This window comes from Lissotriton vulgaris, chromosome 4_1, assembly GCF_964263255.1.
Source record: "Lissotriton vulgaris chromosome 4_1, aLisVul1.2, whole genome shotgun sequence".
Taxonomy (NCBI): Eukaryota; Metazoa; Chordata; class Amphibia; order Caudata; family Salamandridae; genus Lissotriton; species Lissotriton vulgaris.
This window is the reverse complement of record NC_141691.1, coordinates 1852891531-1852910654: the sequence shown is the minus strand read 5'-3', so window position 1 is coordinate 1852910654 and position 19124 is coordinate 1852891531.

The following is a 19124-nucleotide window of genomic DNA, read 5'->3' as shown; positions in this document are numbered from 1 at the left end:
AAGAGCTACGCTGTTTTGATAACATGGAGAATGGCAACCCAAACCGAAAAGCCAAATGCATAATAGGTACACTAATAGCAGTAGTAATTTTTCTCATTATTACAGTAGTTACCACATCATACATGGTAGGACATACAAGCGTAAAGGAGACAACAGATGTAAAGCCTGTAACGACTTTGAAACCTGCTCTTGTTGGGAAGAAGGAGGAGAGCAAGGTAATTCGTGAAAAGACGTTACTGCCAAATGAAGCTCGTAGGTTACACGTAGACGAGTCGCAGGGAAATTTTAGATCAAACGCATATGCCAAGCTATTGTATGAGTATATTGATGCCATGGAGGCCAAAGATTGTTATGTTTGCATGCAATTGCCGGCTTCCGTAGATGAAGGCATCAGATATCATCATCTCCCACTGACATATGGGATAACATGTAGTTTATTGCTCAGTATATTTTATGGTAGAGAAGGGTTCGAGTACTACTTTTCAAATTATGATTCGGTACTGCCTGAAGTCCCGAATTATAAACAAATGAATAAGTGGGACTATCACAAAAAGGAAGATAGATTATCAAAATTCTTTCTTCCTTGGGATACATTAGATACTTCATATGCACGCAGAAATAATCTAACTTGCAAAGTGTCGGAGGTTGAGAAGAAATTCATTGGACAAGTAGATGACCGGTACAGAAGGCAGAAGATTCTAAAAATGTCAGGACAGTGGAAAACAGATTGGACCGAAGAGGAAAAAGCACACAAGAAGAAGGGTAGCAATGGTCCAATAGCTTTGGATAGAACGCAGAAAGGAAAGTTATGTTTAACTCGAAGCAAGACATATTATGAGAGTGTATTTGTAGGTGAAGTAAATTGCGAACATGCTTTTCGGTTAGAGTACTATACGAAAGATGTTATGAAAGGGATGCAAGCGATTCCTAATGTATATTTTGTATGTGTAAGAAATGCCTATGTAAAACTGCCTGACAATTGGTATGGTTCGTGTTATTTGGCAATTGTCTTCCCCAAAATATATCATGCAAAGGATTTAGAGATCATAGAAGGAAAGGCTTCGAAAAGAGCGAAAAGGGAAGTAGGAGATGCTGAAGTAGTTGGAGACATATTTGGAGCAATGTTTCCTCTTTTAGGTTTGATACTTAACGATGTTAAGATCAGGAGACTAGCTACAGTTGTGGATAGATTGTCTGCTAGTACTGCAAGGTCATTGATGCTAGTAGAAGGAAAGATGCAGTCGATTAGGGCAATGGTTCTTCAGAACCGTCTTGCTTTAGATGTTCTGCTAGCGAAAGAGGGCGGAGTTTGCAAGGCTTTGAAGGTCCAGGAATGTTGTACTTATATTCCAGACAATTCAAAACCACTTGAGAAGGTTATACGGAACATTACAGAGATACATCAAGAAATCGAAGATTTTACAAAAGTAAATGTTTGGGAGAAAGTAGGTCATGGAATGGGAAAGGTTGGAAATTGGTTTGCCAATCTTGGTAAAAGCGTTATTTGGTACATATTGAAACCTGTTTTAATAATATTAATTTGCATAATAACATTGTTGGGTTTAGTGAGACTGTACAAGTGGTATAGGACAAACCGGTTACAAAGGTCCATGAGAGAGCAAGAAAGGAGATTAGCTGCTTTACAAGATCAACAGTATAAAAGTTTAAGAGCTCTCGAAACGATAAAAAGAGGGAACCTTGTAACTAGTTCTGTGTAAAGTGTCATTCAAATTGAAATTAGTGATGACCCCTAGAGGTCATCAAAGGGGGGAACTGAGAGAGCGCAATTTGAATGAAAAGTATACCCGTACCATATTTACAAGCCTATCGCATAAAGTTAGAAGTTGTAACGTGAAGTAGCACTTGTAGCGTAAAGTTAGCCGATGTAACTTACGTAATAGGAAATGTATCTGTATTCACTTTAGAATATGCATTAGAAAGACCGTATATATAGTGGTCTAATATAGAAACGTGTAAATGCTTAAAGAACAGTAGAACGTGCTAAACTGAATATACGTATGTAATCATTAGACGGAGAAAGCGGTGAAATGTAAAGCAAAGAAATGTGCAGACTATATAGCACTGTGTTGGAATGAGAGTATAACGTTGTATTTTATGTAACATGAATTCAAGTATAATCAATGATTTGCTAATTCGATTATATATATATATATATGTGTGTTAAAAGTCATACTGTGTAGAAGAGTTTGTAGGAATTTTAGAATAGTGTGGTCATATGTGATTTTAACCTAACGGACCAAGGGTTCGCAAGAGTGTAGTCCGCTGCATGTAATTTAGTGGGCTCACAGGAATAGGGGATAGCCTTGATCTGTACGTGCGAGCCGAGAGTCAAAGGTCTTGTTAAATTTAAAGTGACAATGCTGGACGAAGTTTATGGCCTAAGTGAGATAAGGGACGCTTGGAATTTGGGGTCTTGTTACGAAGTGACTGTTCACAGGACCAAACGAGGTTATAATCACAACGGTAATGAATGGAACTCTGTTGAGGTGATAGACTTTGCTCTGAAAGTGTCAACTGGAATGTCATGAGGTTACCAGCACGATGACGAAGATGGCGCCTAAGAAGCGAGGTCAACTTAACGGACGACGCGAAGAGATGAAGCTATGGAAAAACCCAGAATGAGATCACGTGAAATGTGTACGTGGTGGGCGTCAAAGGGGCGTTCCACCCATACTGTGATTTTGTATTTAGGGACAGCACCCCGGGGAGAAGTTAGAGCAGATGGCCTGAGAGAGCAAGGGAGCAAGAGAGCAGTAGGCCGAGGACCCTTAGAGAGCGGATGGGTAGGCAGAAAGGGTACTGCTTCTCGACATAGAATTCCATCAGAAACTAAGAAAGTTTGAACTTCTTTGAAAGTCAAACTGCTGACACCTTTTTAGGTAAAGAACTTGCGAAGTAGGGATGTCACTTAGCATAGAGTAGGGACAGATTTAACTTGTTTTTTCTTTTTTTAGATGACGCAACAGATCCACTTTGTGTCTATGCTATTCAATTTGTTGATTCTGGAATTGGTTTTAATCGTTTTCTTTTGTAGACTAAGATTCTTTAGGGAATTTATGTTCCTTTTAGTTCCTGTATACTTGTTGAATCTTATCCTGAGAGGATTGTATATGCAATTAACTCTGATTTTATATTAAACTTTTTAAACTTTATCAGTCGTAAGTGGTTCTTCAGAGTTGCGTCAGTTTATGGGGTTGATTTAATCTTATGTGGGTTTGCCTTTTACTCAATGACAGTCAATAATCGATCCAAAATTGGATGAATGAGATAGGTATCTAGGTAATCAGAAAAAGTATCAAAATCTCATTCCCCGCACGCGCAGGTGCCTCTCCACGAGCTCGTCAGCTCAAAGCGGCTCGAGGGAGCCTTTAAGTAAGAAACTGGTGTGGGAGCACACTGCTTCACCTCCCAGCAGAGTCGCCCCTGGGCCTCATGGTAGATGCAGTTCAGATCGACAAGCGAGTACACTTGGAAAGTCTTGAGTGTTTCACCAGGTGGGTGCAGATTAGTGCTGGCCATCTCTGGACACGTGTTTCTGGATTATTATCCGTCATCAGCAGAGATTAGGCAAAATTATTTGGGGTTGCTGAGCAGGCTGCCGTATTCTTGGAACGCAGTATCTCTCCAGGCGCGCAGGTGCCTCTCCACGAGCTCGTCAGCTCAAAGCGGCTCGAGGGAGCCTTTAAGTAAGAAACTGGTGTGGGAGCACACTGCTTCACCTCCCAGCAGAGTCGCCCCTGGGCATCATGGTAGATGCAGTTCAGATCGACAAGCGAGTACACTTGGAAAGTCTTGAGTGTTTCACCAGGTGGGTGCAGATTAGTGCTGGCCATCTCTGGACACGTGTTTCTGGAATATTATCCGTCATCAGCAGAGATTAGGCAAAATTATTTGGGGTTGCTGAGCAGGCTGCCGTATTCTTGGAACGCAGTATCTCTCCAGGCGCGCAGGTGCCTCTCCACGAGCTCGTCAGCTCAAAGCGGCTCGAGGGAGCCTTTAAGTAAGAAACTGGTGTGGGAGCACACTGCTTCACCTCCCAGCAGAGTCGCCCCTGGGCATCATGGTAGATGCAGTTCAGATCGACAAGCGAGTACACTTGGAAAGTCTTGAGTGTTTCACCAGGTGGGTGCAGATTAGTGCTGGCCATCTCTGGACACGTGTTTCTGGATTATTATCCGTCATCAGCAGAGATTAGGCAAAATTATTTGGGGTTGCTGAGCAGGCTGCCGTATTCTTGGAACGCAGTATCTCTCCAGGCGCGCAGGTGCCTCTCCACGAGCTCGTCAGCTCAAAGCGGCTCGAGGGAGCCTTTAAGTAAGAAACTGGTGTGGGAGCACACTGCTTCACCTCCCAGCAGAGTCGCCCCTGGGCATCATGGTAGATGCAGTTCAGATCGACAAGCGAGCACACTTGGAAAGTCTTGAGTGTTTCACCAGGTGGGTGCAGATTAGTGCTGGCCATCTCTGGACACGTGTTTCTGGATTATTATCCGTCATCAGCAGAGATTAGGCAAAATTATTTGGGGTTGCTGAGCAGGCTGGCGTATTCTTGGAACGCAGTATCTCTCCAGGCGCGCAGGTGCCTCTCCACGAGCTCGTCAGCTCAAAGCGGCTCGAGGGAGCCTTTAAGTAAGAAACTGGTGTGGGAGCACACTGCTTCACCTCCCAGCAGAGTCGCCCCTGGGCATCATGGTAGATGCAGTTCAGATCGACAGGCGAGTACACTTGGAAAGTCTTGAGTGTTTCACCAGGTGGGTGCAGATTAGTGCTGGCCATCTCTGGACACGTGTTTCTGGATTATTATCCGTCATCAGCAGAGATTAGGCAACATTATTTGGGGTTGCTGAGCAGGCTGCCGTATTCTTGGAACGCAGTATCTCTCCAGGCGCGCAGGTGCCTCTCCACGAGCTCGTCAGCTCAAAGCGGCTCGAGGGAGCCTTTAAGTAAGAGACTGGTGTGGGAGCACACTGCTTCACCTCCCAGCAGAGTCGCCCCTGGGCATCATGGTAGATGCAGTTCAGATCGACAAGCGAGTACACTTGGAAAGTCTTGAGTGTTTCACCAGGTGGGTGCAGATTAGTGCTGGCCATCTCTGGACACGTGTTTCTGGATTATTATCCGTCGTCAGCAGAGATTAGGCAAAATTATTTGGGGTTGCTGAGCAGGCTGCCGTATTCTTGGAACGCAGTATCTCTACAGGCGCGCAGGTGCCTCTTCACGAGCTTGTCAGCTCAAAGCGGCTCGAGGGAGCCTTTAAGTAAGAAACTGGTGTGGGAGCACACTGCTTCACCTCCCAGCAGAGTCGCCCCTGGGCATCATGGTAGATGCAGTTCAGATCAACAAGCGAGTACACTTGGAAAGTCTTGAGTGTTTCACCAGGTGGGTGCAGATTAGTGCTGGCCATCTCTGGACACGTGTTTCTGGATTATTATCCGTCATCAGCAGAGATTAGGCAAAATTATTTGGGGTTGCTGAGCAGGCTGCCGTATTCTTGGAACGCAGTATCTCTCCAGGCGCGCAGGTGCCTCTCCACGAGCTCGTCAGCTCAAAGCGGCTCGAGGGAGCCTTTAAGTAAGAAACTGGTGTGGGAGCACACTGCTTCACCTCCCAGCAGAGTCACCCCTGGGCATCATGGTAGATGCAGTTCAGATCGACAAGCGAGTACACTTGGAAAGTCTTGAGTGTTTCACCAGGTGGGTGCAGATTAGTGCTGGCCATCTCTGGACACGTGTTTCTGGATTATTATCCGTCATCAGCAGAGATTAGGCAAAATTATTTGGGGTTGCTGAGCAGGCTGCCGTATTCTTGGAACGCAGTATCTCTCCAGGCGCGCAGGTGCCTCTCCACGAGCTCGTCAGCTCAAAGCGGCTCGAGGGAGCCTTTAAGTAAGAAACTGGTGTGGGAGCACACTGCTTCACCTCCCAGCAGAGTCGCCCCTGGGCATCATGGTAGATGCAGTTCAGATCGACAATCGAGTACACTTGGAAAGTCTTGAGTGTTTCACCAGGTGGGTGCAGATTAGTGCTGGCCATCTCTGGACACGTGTTTCTGGATTATTATCCGTCATCAGCAGAGATTAGGCAAAATTATTTGGGGTTGCTGAGCAGGCTGCCGTATTCTTGGAACGCAGTATCTCTCCAGGCGCGCAGGTGCCTCTCCACGAGTTCGTCAGCTCAAAGCGGCTCGAGGGAGCCTTTAAGTAAGAAACTGGTGTGGGAGCACACTGCTTCACCTCCCAGCAGAGTCGCCCCTGGGCATCATGGTAGATGCAGTTCAGATCGACAAGCGAGTACACTTGGAAAGTCTTGAGTGTTTCACCAGGTGGGTGCAGATTAGTGCTGGCCATCTCTGGACACGTGTTTCTGGATTATTATCCGTCATCAGCAGAGATTAGGCAAAATTATCAACCATGATGCTTAGGGGCGACTCTGCTGGGAGGTGAAGCAGTGTGCTCCCACACCTATTTTTTACTTAAAGGCTGCCCTCGAGCCGCTGTGGGCTGACGAGCTCATGGAGAGGCACCTGCGCGCCTGGAGAGATACTACGTTCCAAGGATACGGCAGCCTGCTCGGCAACCCCAAATAATGCCTAATCTCTGCTGATGACAGATAATAATCTAGAAACACGTGTCCAGAGATGGCCAGCACTAATCTGCACCCACCTGGTGAAACACTCTAAAGACTTTGCAAGTGTACTCGCTTGTCGGACTGCATCAACCATGATGCTTAGGGGCGACTCTGCTGGGAGGTGAAGCAGTGTGCTCCCACACCTATTTTCTACTTAAAGGCTGCCCTCGAGCCGCTGTGGGCTGACGAGCTCGTGGAGAGGCACCTGCGCGCCTGGAGAGATACTACGTTCCAAGGATACGGCAGCCTGCTCGGCAACCCCAAATAATGCCTAATCTCTGCTGATGACAGATAATAATCTAGAAACACGTGTCCAGAGATGGCCAGCACTAATCTGCACCCACCTGGTGAAACACTCTAAAGACTTTGCAAGTGTACTCGCTTGTCGGACTGCATCAACCATGATGCTTAGGGGCGACTCTGCTGGGAGGTGAAGCAGTGTGCTCCCACACCTATTTTCTACTTAAAGGCTGCCCTCGAGCCGCTGTGGGCTGACGAGCTCGTGGAGAGGCACCTGCGCGCCTGGAGAGATACTACGTTCCAAGGATACGGCAGCCTGCTCGGCAACCCCAAATAATGCCTAATCTCTGCTGATGACAGATAATAATCTAGAAACACGTGTCCAGAGATGGCCAGCACTAATCTGCACCCACCTGGTGAAACACTCTAAAGACTTTGCAAGTGTACTCGCTTGTCGGACTGCATCAACCATGATGCTTAGGGGCGACTCTGCTGGGAGGTGAAGCAGTGTGCTCCCACACCTATTTTCTACTTAAAGGCTGCCCTCGAGCCGCTGTGGGCTGACGAGCTCGTGGAGAGGCACCTGCGCGCCTGGAGAGATACTACGTTCCAAGGATACGGCAGCCTGCTCGGCAACCCCAAATAATGCCTAATCTCTGCTGATGACAGATAATAATCTAGAAACACGTGTCCAGAGATGACCAGCACTAATCTGCACCCACCTGGTGAAACACTCTAAAGACTTTGCAAGTGTACTCGCTTGTCGGACTGCATCAACCATGATGCTTAGGGGCGACTCTGCTGGGAGGTGAAGCAGTGTGCTCCCACACCTATTTTCTATTCCTAATTTTGCAGCTAAGACTGTTCACATGAAGGAATTGCTGAAGAGGAAGGTCATGTTTGTGTGTGGAATTTTATCTGATTAAAGAGGAACTGCTTGCGCATAAGATTCTCACTTCTTTTGATGCTTCGTTTGAATGCATAGTCTCGGCGAATGCCAGTCTTGGTGGGTTGGGTGGTATGATCACCCAAGTAAAACATGGCAACAAACACACGGTTGGGTTTTTTTCATATGCATTATGTCAGAGTGAAAAAACGATTTGGTCATTGAAAGGGCTTGTTGTTGGGATATTGGGAGGTTTAAGTTTTTTTTGTGGGGGAGGTATTTTACATTGTTGACTGATGCTGAACCTCTCATTCCTACATTGAATGGTCATTTGGTTAAAGATCATACCCCACGGATTGCAAAACTTAGGGGCATATTATCAAGAATGGCGTTAAAATTATCACCGCTTTAGTGGCAGGAAACTGCTGCTAAAATTTCGATAATGGGCTTGATATTATGCCCTTGTGAATTCCCATTAAAGCCCAAGTTCACACCAGAACATGGACTTCTATGGGAATTCACAGGGGCATATTATCAAGCCCATTATCGCCGCTTTAGCGGCAGTTTCCTGCTGCTAAAGCAGCAATAATTTTAACTCCGTTCTTGATAATATGCCCCTAAGTTCTAAATTATTGCAGTACTGTTTTGAAATTGAGCACATTGCAGGTTGGGGAGGTGGAGGACGGAGAACACTAAGGCAGAATTTCACTCTAGATCTGCCCCCGCCTTTCAAAATGGAAGCGGTATTTGTGGGTGATGAAGAAGAGGCATGTTTGATTGCTTCTATGGATGTGTGCAGTGTCAGTGGGTTTTCAGAAAAAGAGTAGTTTGAGGGTTTACAGTCAGACAGAATTCTCAACATAGTGAAGGAGAACATCATTCAAGGATGGCCTAAGGAGAAGAATCTAGATTGTGATCTTTGAGGAATTGTCTGTGGGAGATAGGGAGATGATAATGCATTGTGAAAAATGTATACCCCTCCCCAGTCCCCCAAGAAGCTAAGGGTCTGCATTATTGAGTCTGGTCACAAGGATCATCTTAGACAGATGAGCACTGAAAGGATTCGGAGAGTCTACTTGTGGCCTTCTATGGATCATCAGATTGAAGATGTTTTCAAGGGGTGTGAGACATGTTGTACTAGTGTTAAGGTAATCAAAACCATCACCCCTCCCAATCAGGTGGTTGAATTACCTATGAAACTTGCTGTGGATTTTGTGGGGCCATTCCATATTCTTCCTAATAAGTATAAATAAGCTGGGGGGGTTGCCGACTACTACAGGGTGGGAGGTTCAGTTTATGGCAGACCCCAACACTCAAGAGGATGTCAACATTCTTCAAGGTTTGTTTGCGAGTGAGGGTTTTCCCAAACAAATTGTTTCAGACAATGGAGTCCAATTTACTTTGAAGGAAATTACTGGTTTCTTACAACAATCTAGTATTTTACATCACAGAGTGGCTTTATATCATCCACGAACTAATGGTTTTATTGAGCGCATGAACCTTGTATTGGTAGAATGTATATAGTGGGCTGTGAGCAACAGAATGGAGGTGTGGGAGGCCGTGCAAAGCATTTATGGGTGCATCGCACAACCCACAATCAAGTAGTTGACAAAAGTCCTTTTTGAACCTTTGCGAGGGAAAGAAGCAGCTTTCGACATGCAACCCGCTTGGGTGAGGGGTTTGCGGATGATGCCTGGGAGTGTTGGAGAAGTTAAGAAGAAGCCTACTTCTGGTACTAGATGTACTGACTAAAGGGTAGGAAATTCTACTAGAAAGGAATCGAAGATCCAGGTGGGTGACTGGATCAGGATCATACTTCCTCATAAAGTTGCTACAGGTTTGTCAAAGTTTGGTCCACCCACAAAAGTTGACACCACATCTTGTTGAATGAATTTAGAAGGCGTGTCTGAAGATGACAAAAGAAGGCAGGTCATCGATCATGTTTCTGTACCTTCAGAACAGCATCGTGAAATGCTAATGAATACAGGAATGACAGTAAGTGAGGGAAATTATTCTCTCATTATACCTTTGGAAAAACGGTGTGAGTCACGCATAAGTGGCAGAAAGGGGATTCCCACCTAAACATTTTAGTGGTAATCTTCCTGAAGGTGATTTTGTACTTTTGGCTCTTTTCTTTTTCTTCCCATGCTAAGAATATGTTTATCACCAGGGTTTTATGTATGCTACTGTTTAGTTTTCTATACTTTTTCGACATTTCTTTTGTTCACTCTGCTCCTTGTAATTCCGCTGCCCTTCTTGCTTCCTTCTTTGCTAATCTGTTTAAGTTCTTTGTTCTCCTACAGAAAGGAAGGAGATGTTGTAGTAGATAATATGTCAGCACTGCCCTGTGATTCTGATACTGTTTCCTGGGTTACAGAATGTGACTGTTTGAATGTAAAAGTTAGTTACAGATTCACGCTGCAAGCTGTTCAAGTTCAAGTTCGGAAATTTGTATAGCGCACTACTCACCCAGAGGGTCTCAAGGCGCTTGGGGGGGGAAGAAGGGGGGTGGGGTACATTACTTATCGAATATCCAAGTTTTAAGTTGCTTTCTGAAGGAGAGGTGGTTCTGTACCAGGCGGAGGTGGGTGGGGAAAGAATTCCAGGTTTTGGCCGCTAAGTAGGAGAAGGTTCTTCCCCCCATGGTGGATCTATGGATGCGCAGGATTGCGGCGAGGGCTTGATTGGATGATCGTAGTTGGCGGGTGGTGGTGTAGAAGGGCAGTCGCGTGTTGAGGCATTCGGGTCCTAGGTCGTAGAGGGCTTTGTGTGCGTGGGTGAGGAGACGGAACGTTATTCTCTTGTTGATGGGGAGCCAGTGGAGGTCTTTCAGGTGACCGGAAATGTGAGCTTGATGGGGGATGTCAAGTATGAGTCTGGCTGAGGCGTTTTGGATGCGTTGGAGTTTTTTCTGTAGTTTGGCTGTGGTTCTGCCGTAGAGGGTGTTTCCGTAGTCCAGTGGGCTTGTGACCAGTGCATGGGTGACTGTCTTTCTTGTTTCGGTGGGGATCCAACAGAAGATATTTTTGAGCATACGTAGGATGTTAAAGCATGAGGATGAGACAGCGTTGACTTGTCTGGTCATCGAGAGGGAGGAGTCCAGGATGAAGCCCAGGTTACGTGCGTGGTCCGTTGGTATGGGTGCCGTTCCTAGGGCTGGTGGCCACCATGTGTCGTCCCAGGCGGAGGGGGATGATCCTAAGATGAGGACTTCCGTTTTGTCCGAGTTCAGTTTTAGACGGCTGTTCTTCATCCACTCGGCTACTTCTTTCATTCCTTCATGTAAGTTGGTTTTGGCGGTGGTAGGGTCTTTGGTGAGGGAAAGGATCAGCTGGGTGTCGTCTGCGTAGGAGATGACGTTGAGGTTGTGTTGGCGCGCGATGGATGCGAGGGGACTCATGTATACGTTGAAGAGGGTGGGACTGAGTGATGATCCTTGTGGTACACCGCATATGACTTCGGTGGCCTCGGATCTAAAAGGGGGGAGGCGGACTCTCTGGGTTCTTCTGGCGAGGAACGAGATGATCCAGTCCAATGCTTTTCCTTGTATTCCGATGTTGCTGAGGCGTTGTATTAGGGTGCTGTGACAGACTGTGTCAAAGGCTGCGGAGAGGTCGAGTAGGATGAGGGCAGCTGTTTCCCCGTTGTCCAGTAGAGTTCGGATGTCGTCTGTTGCTGCAATGAGTGCGGTTTCGGTGCTGCGTTTGGATCGGAAGCCGGATTGTGATGGGTCGAGGGATTTGTTGGTTTCGAGGAAGGCGGCGAGCTGACTGTTGACAGCTTTCTCAATGACTTTGGCAGGGAATGGGAGGAGCGATATGGGGCGGTAGTTCTTGAGTTCAGTGGGGTCTGCTGTGGGTTTCTTCAGAAGGGCGCTGAGTTCCGCATGTTTCCAGCTTTCCGGGAAGGTAGCGGAGTTGAGGGAGCAGTTGATGACGTCTCAGGGATGGGGTGCGATGATGGAGTCTTCTTTGTTGAAAATGTGGTGGGGACATGGTTCGGTTGGCGAACCTGAGTGGATGGAGTTCATCAGGCGGATGGTGTCTTCAGTGGTGATTGGGTTCCAGGCGAAAAGGTTGTTAGATGGGGGTGTTGGTTCGGAGGTGGGTGGAGTGAACTAGTCCCCGGGTTGGTTTTCAAAGCTGTTATGTATGTCGGCGATTTTGTTGTAGAAGAAAGTAGCTAGGGAATCGCAGAGGTCTTGGGAGGGAGTGATGTCGTTGGTGCCGGCGGTGGGGTTGGTAAATTGTTTGACGATGTTGAATAGTTCCTTGCTGTTGTGGGCGTTGTTGTCAAGTCGATCCTTGAATGCTGATTTCTTGGTGGATCGGATCAGTTGGTGGTGTTTGCGGGTTGCGTTCTTGAAGGTGGTCAGGTTGTCAGTGGTTGGGTTTTTTCTCCAGGCTTTCTCAAGGGTGCAACATAACTTCTTGGATTTCATAAGGTCATCGTTGAACCAGGGGGCTTTTTTGTTGCCTTGCTTGATTTGATGGTTTTTCAAGGGTGCTAATTCGTCTGCGCTGTGGGTGATCCATTGTGTGAGGTTGGTGGCTGCTTGGTTTGGGTCCGATGATTTGGCAGGCGGGTTTTGGTGAAGCGAATTGAAGAGCTGGTCGGTAGTAATTTTGTTCTAATTTCTTCGGGGAATAGGTTGTGGGGGGTTGTGGGTCGTGGTCTTTTTGTAGATGAAGTGAACGCAGCTGTGGTCCGTCCAGTGGAGAGCTATGGTGTGATTGAAGGAGATGTGCTTGCTGGAGGTGAAGATTGGGTCGAGCGTGTGTCCGGCATAGTGGGTGGGGGTATTGACAAGTTGTTCAAGTCCGAGGTTGGCCAGGTTGTCCAGAAGGGTGGTGGTGTTGGAGTTGTTTTTCTTTTCCAGGTGGTAGTTGAGGTCTCCCAGTAGAATGTAGTTTTCGGAGGGGAGGGCGTGTGGGCTGATGAAGTCAATGATGTCATCGCTGAATTGTGTGCGGGGTCCTGGTGGTCTGTAGATGAGGGTGCCTCTGAGTGTGGTCTTGGGGTCGATGTGGATCTGGAAGTGAAGGTGTTCGGCGGATGTGAGGTTGTTGTCTAAACTTGTCGTGTTGCGGATGGTGTTTTTATGGACGATGGCGATGCCTCCTCCTGTTTGGTTGGTGCGGTCCTTTCAGGTGATCTTGTAGCCGTCCGGAATGGCTATGGCTATGTCGGGTGCAGATGAGGCGTTCATCCATGTTTCTGTAAGAAAGGCGACATCTGGTGAAGTAGTGTCGAGTAGGTTCCAAAGCTCAATGGCGTGTCTGTGGACCGAGCGGGTGTTGAGCAGGATGCACTTTAGGTGGTTAGAGTCGGAGTTCTTCTTGGAGTCTGTGGATTTGGTGTGGGTCCTGAAGCAGTCGAACTTGCAGGAGTGGCAGGTGAAGGGTCCATGGGTGTGTCCTGGGGCGGCTTGGTACCAGTTTGGGAGTCGGCCGGGGTTAAGTGCTGAGAGGGATGCAGCGTCGTACGTTATGCGGGTGGAGTGGGTTTTGCGGGGGCCAGGGGGTCTGGCGCTGGGCGCGGTCCAGCTGCGGACGGGGTTAGACGTGCTTACCTTTGGCGCACCTTCGGCGCGCATAGGGCGCGATCGCTGCGCGCAAAAGCATCTATCATAAGTGGAAAGGGGAGGGGGGAGGGGCGAGGGAGGAGCAGCTGGCAGGCAGGAGCGGGGTGGAGAGCCGGGCTGGGAGGCACAACAAACAAACAACAAGATGGCTGCAAGCCTAAAGTGAAAACAGGACGAGATTGGGGCACGACCTTACTTAAGCGCTATGACCTGGGCAGCACAGTCAGGCAACAATTATGCAAAGTGAGATGCACAGCAATTAATAATAGTACAGTAAAAGACAAATCACGGTCTGCTAATAAAGCGCTACGAAGATTCTATATTCAGCAGTGAGATCAAGTCTGGCAAAAAGCGCTACTATGACAGAGCAAAATTATAGCAGTGCGAGGCAATCAGAGCGCAACGATACCACGTGTGGGTGAGCAGGGAGCAGCGAGGGGAGCGACCCCTTCTGAGAGGCTCAGGACGGTCACAGCGCTATAGCTGCAAAGGTAGAGCCTACACTCTCTGTGGGAGGGAGGAGCAGCTGGGAGGTGGGAGCGGGGTGGAGAGCCGGGCTGGGAGGCACAACAAACAAACAACAAGATGGCTGCAAGCCAAAAGTGAAAACAGGACAAGATTGGGGCACAACCTTACTTAAGCGCTATGACCTGGGCAGCACAGTCAGGCAACAATTATGCAAAGCGAGTGGCACAGCAATTAATAATAGTACAGTAAAAGACAAATCACGGTCTGCTAATAAAGCGCTACAAAGATTCTATATTCAGCAGTGCGATCAAGTCTGGCAAAAAGCGCTACTATGACAGAGCCAAATTAAAGCAGTGCGAGGCAATCAGAGCGCTACGATACCACGTGTGGGTGAGCAGGGAGCAGCGAGGGGAGCGACCGCTTCTGAGAGGCTCAGGACGGTCACTCAGGTGTGGAGATGTACAGTCAATAAATGTATTGTTCTCATACTTACCTGCCTCGGAGTGATTGCTACAGAGTAGTAGCACATTTTTCTGTTATATGTTAACTGGGCCAGATTTTAATAGGAACAGCATCTTGTCCAAGATGGAAGTCATCTCTGTAACACATCTGTTTTCTCCCCCTGTCCACTTTCTCTACCCACAAGCTCAGGTTTATACAGGCACAGTCTGAATGTACTGGTTTATTTCTACTTTTATTGTTATTCTGCTCTCGAGAAACTATTCCCAGTCCAGTTTAACTCGAAACTTTCACCATGGTCCGTTCCTTTGTTCTCTGTGTTCTATTTGTTCACATAGCGCATTATTTTTTATGTATCACATTTTTTTCAAGCATCTCCAGATCACCACACTGAGTTTCAGATCCTGTAATTTCATATGTAAGAATTTATAAAAATGCCCTTGATTTTGTGGGTGAGCCAGAGAGATTCTGAGTAGATTTTCCTCTTTTACTAAGGGTGGTGTTTGTTTTTCTCTTGATTTTGCTGCCCACTAGGACTTAGATTCGTTTATAATTTTTATATTCTCTATATAACTTTTCATTCAGAGTATTCATGGCATTGACCTAGAACAGCTTATTTTTTAATTATTTAATAAAGTTTTTCCATTGATCTAGAATTCAATTTATTAGAAATCATTTTTACTTCAAACTGTACTTTCTGATTTTTGACACTTGAGAGGTGTCTTAAAGCAACAATTCATTTCCTCATAAAATTGAGGCTTTGCATCGTCTCTGTACTAGTAAAATGTAGGAGCATTGATTAGGTTAAATTTTGGGGTATCAAATTTTTCAGGCACCAATTGTGTCTCCCACAATTTTAGGTGGCAGATGGATGTGTAGTGTAGTTCCTATTTTCCCAATAGGCCCGGCGCATTGGAATAACATAAACAGTAGTATCGACGTAGAAGTGCGGATCTTCCAGGCCTCTACTGACTATGCTAAACTTAATTGGGTTTGTTATCAACTAGCTCAGAGGTCACTGGAAACTTTCTTGACTGAATAGGAAGTGATCAGCTTCCCTGGCACAGCCAAGAAGGGATTCAGTTTTCCAACAACCGTGCAACATGACAACTTTGCTCCTCAGATAAGAGTCAATCTCTAGAGTCGTGTGAACAATAGACAGTTATTTTACTCAGTCAGTTGTTGTGCAGATTACTTTCACAATATGTAGAGAATAGAGAGACGGGCGTTTTCAATAAAAGGTAACATTTATTGAACAGTCTTTCTTCTCCTACAAGAGAAATGAATTGCCACAATTGCAAGACTTGTTATTATAAAAAGTACGTACAGTAAAATGAGTATTGCGAAATAATACTGTAAAAGCATTGATATGGTTTCTTAGCCATACAATGGTTTAAAATGAATAAAACATATATATTCATATATACATTAGGCTAAAATACTCAACTGGTGCTTCTAACTATGCCTACCCCAGTGTACCTGACCTAAGCCTAATACTTGGGAGGGGAGTAAGTACGTAGCTTTAAGTTAAGTTGGTTTTGCCAAGGTTTGCTTCAAGAATTCTCTCTAAGGGTTTAGTCAACACCATACCTCTGGAATAGAATGCTGGAGGTCTGGTATCTCCTTCAGGGAACTCGATATCCCAGTCACTCGCAAGAGTAGGCTGGAAACGCCGGAGCTGGATTTCTCGGCAAGAGAAAAGACAGCATCTCTCTCAGCGCGTCGAGGAGGAGGAGGAGGGGCAGCGTCCGCGGGCAGCTTGCATCTGCTGGGCTCTTGCAGGGGATGGCTGTTCAGCTCCTGTGTTCACATCACCATCGTTCGCTCGTTAGCAGAGATAGCAGTAGTGTCAGCATTAGCTGGACAGCGATAGCTTCAGCATTACAGCAGCATTTGCTTAAGGCAACGTTGGTAATATTTATACCTGAAAGGTGCCTGGTTTGACGTAAGTTTTTGGACATAAGACGTCAATAAAGATGTCACTAGGAAGTGATCGTCTATCAGTGCTCATTAGAATTCTATTACTAATCAAAACATAGCAAGCGGGGCTTTCCCAGGTTGCTGAGTTTTTATCTTGTTGAAGAACTCGGAGTGTTAATCTAGGAATCTTAGATAGTAACTTCTGCTATGTCATTGCACTAATGAGCTGCAAAGGAAGTTGCAGAGGAAGCGATTCTGAAATGTGGCTCTGTTCGTGTGAGGCCAGAGACGAGTTTCTGAATATTGCAATTGATTGGTTATGCCAATATAGGGGAACAAATGGATTTATAGCCGTATAGGGGCATAAGGTCATAGTATCGATCAGGGTCCTAGATTAGAACGCGACACCCACTCCACAAATTTATGTCCATCAAATTACTAAAACTAGAGCAATAAGATGCATGTGTAACATTGCCCACCCCAAAATACATATATGCATTTGAAATAGGCGTATTTGTAATACGTGACAATATAGGTACTGTACGTTTTTGAAGCATAGAAATCATTCAAATTATACCATAAGTAATCAATGAACGATTTTGCAAAAAGAATTACACATGAAATATCTCTGAATACAGAAAAGAAGGGCGAGATAATTTCATCACATATAAATGCAGTGCAGTAAAATGTGCTAGAGGCTGGTGTAAAGTTATTATGTCTCTAGATTTATCTAAAAATAGAAGTAGAAACTTCTGTTCTTTATGAATAGGTCAACTTTAAGCAAAGAATTTTCGTGCCAGAAAAAGGTGAATATCTTTTAAAAAAGTGTTCAATTCAAAAGAATTCTTGTAGAACGGGGGAATAGAGTTCCAACGCTTTTAGCACTTTTTGTTGTTCAAAACTGAAGGCCGAATTCAGAGTTCATGGGAACGCTGTGTGTCGGAATGCTTCTCTAAAGTTATTGTTTCTGTTCGGGTGAGAACATCATATCAGACAGGCTCTCAAAGAATTGGTCTACAAAATCAGGTGACAGTTCGACCAAATTCGATAGTGCTGTAACTTGGCAGGTGTGAGAATGATTGCTGTCATCAAAGGCTGGATCAGCAATGTTCACAGAAGGTCGTACCTTGGTGATGTTGCTTTTGTCACTCGCTCCACTGTTACCACCTAGTCGTAGCACAGGAGTCTCAACGAATGCCGTCATCAGGATTGGTAGCCGCTGGGGACAACACAATGCGTGAGCCGTTATCGGACTTAGCAAAGTATCGATATCCATTGGTACTGCTGATGGAAGTGCAAGACAGGTGTCCAACACGCACTCATCTCCGCATAGCATACATCGTAGCACAGGTAAGATGCAGTTTTGCCATATCGGTCTGAATGAAAGGAACCAGGTCATGTTTAGATCTCTCAGCCTGGCCAATCCAAGGACTCTAGTTATTCTGTCCCGGTAGCGCACTGCTAGGATTGTTTCTTCCATCCTCGTAGGAGTCATGTTTGAGCTTTGGCTTGCCATATCGAAGCAGGAGGGTCAAAAATAAAATGCCTGCTACAAGTCCCAAAAATAGGGGTATGCCGCCAAAGACTGAATGGACAAAATTGGGAACGATTCCCAGAATTGCTTGAAATGGTGTTAGCAGTCCCGTAAAAATCGTCTTAAATATGCCTGGGATGCCTATGGCACTAGACATGTTAAGGAGTTGGCTAAGCATTTCTACGAAATGCACGGGGCAATTTGTTGATAAAAGGTCATGAACCTCAGTAGCTGTCCTTGCAACTAGGAGATCATACGTCTCTTTTGATGACGTGATGGGCACTGTTGTCTGCAAAAGCACAGACTTCATTCTGCTTAAAGTATCAATTCGTATAGAAGAGAAATTCAGACGAGGCCAGATGGGAGTCTCTATGTCTCCAGGGCCGCTCGGAAACAATGCTTGCATACATCGTTAGCAGAGATAGCAGTTGTGTCAGCATTAGCTGGACAGCGATAGCTTCAGCATAACAGCAGCATTTGCTTAAGGCAACGTTGGTAATATTTATACCTGAAAGGTGCCTGGTTTGACGTAAGTTTTTGGACATAAGACGTCAATAAAGATGTCACTAGGAAGTGATCGTCTATCAGTGCTCATTAGAATTCTATTACTAATCAAAACATAGCAAGCGGGGCTTTCCCAGGTTGCTGAGTTTTTATCTTGTTGAAGAACTCGGAGTGTTAATCTAGGAATCTTAGATAGTAACTTCTGCTATGTCATTGCACTAATGAGCTGCAAAGGAAGTTGCAGAGGAAGCGATTCTGAAATGTGGCTCTGTTCGTGTGAGGCCAGAGACGAGTTTCTGAATATTGCAATTGATCGGTTATGCCAATATAGGGGAACAAATGGATTTATAGCCGTATAGGGGCATAAGGTCATAGTATCGATCAGGGTCCTAGATTAGAACGCGACACCCACTCCACAAATTTATGTCCATCAAATTACTAAAACTAGAGCAATAAGATGCATGTGTAACATTGCCCACCCCAAAATACATATATGCATTTGAAATAGGCGTATTTGTAATACGTGACAATATAGGTACTGTACGTTTTTGAAGCATAGAAATCATTCATATTATACCATAAGTAATCAATGAACGATTTTGCAAAAAGAATTACACATGAAATATCTCTGAATACAGAAAAGAAGGGCGAGATAATTTCATCACATATAAATGCAGTGCAGTAAAATGTGCTAGAGGCTGGTGTAAAGTTATTATGTCTCTAGATTTATCTAAAAATAGAAGTAGAAACTTCTGTTCTTTATGAATAGGTCAACTTTAAGCAAAGAATTTTCGTGCCAGAAAAAGGTGAATATCTTTTAAAAAAGTGTTCAATTCAAAAGAATTCTTGTAGAACGGGGGAATAGAGTTCCAACGCTTTTAGC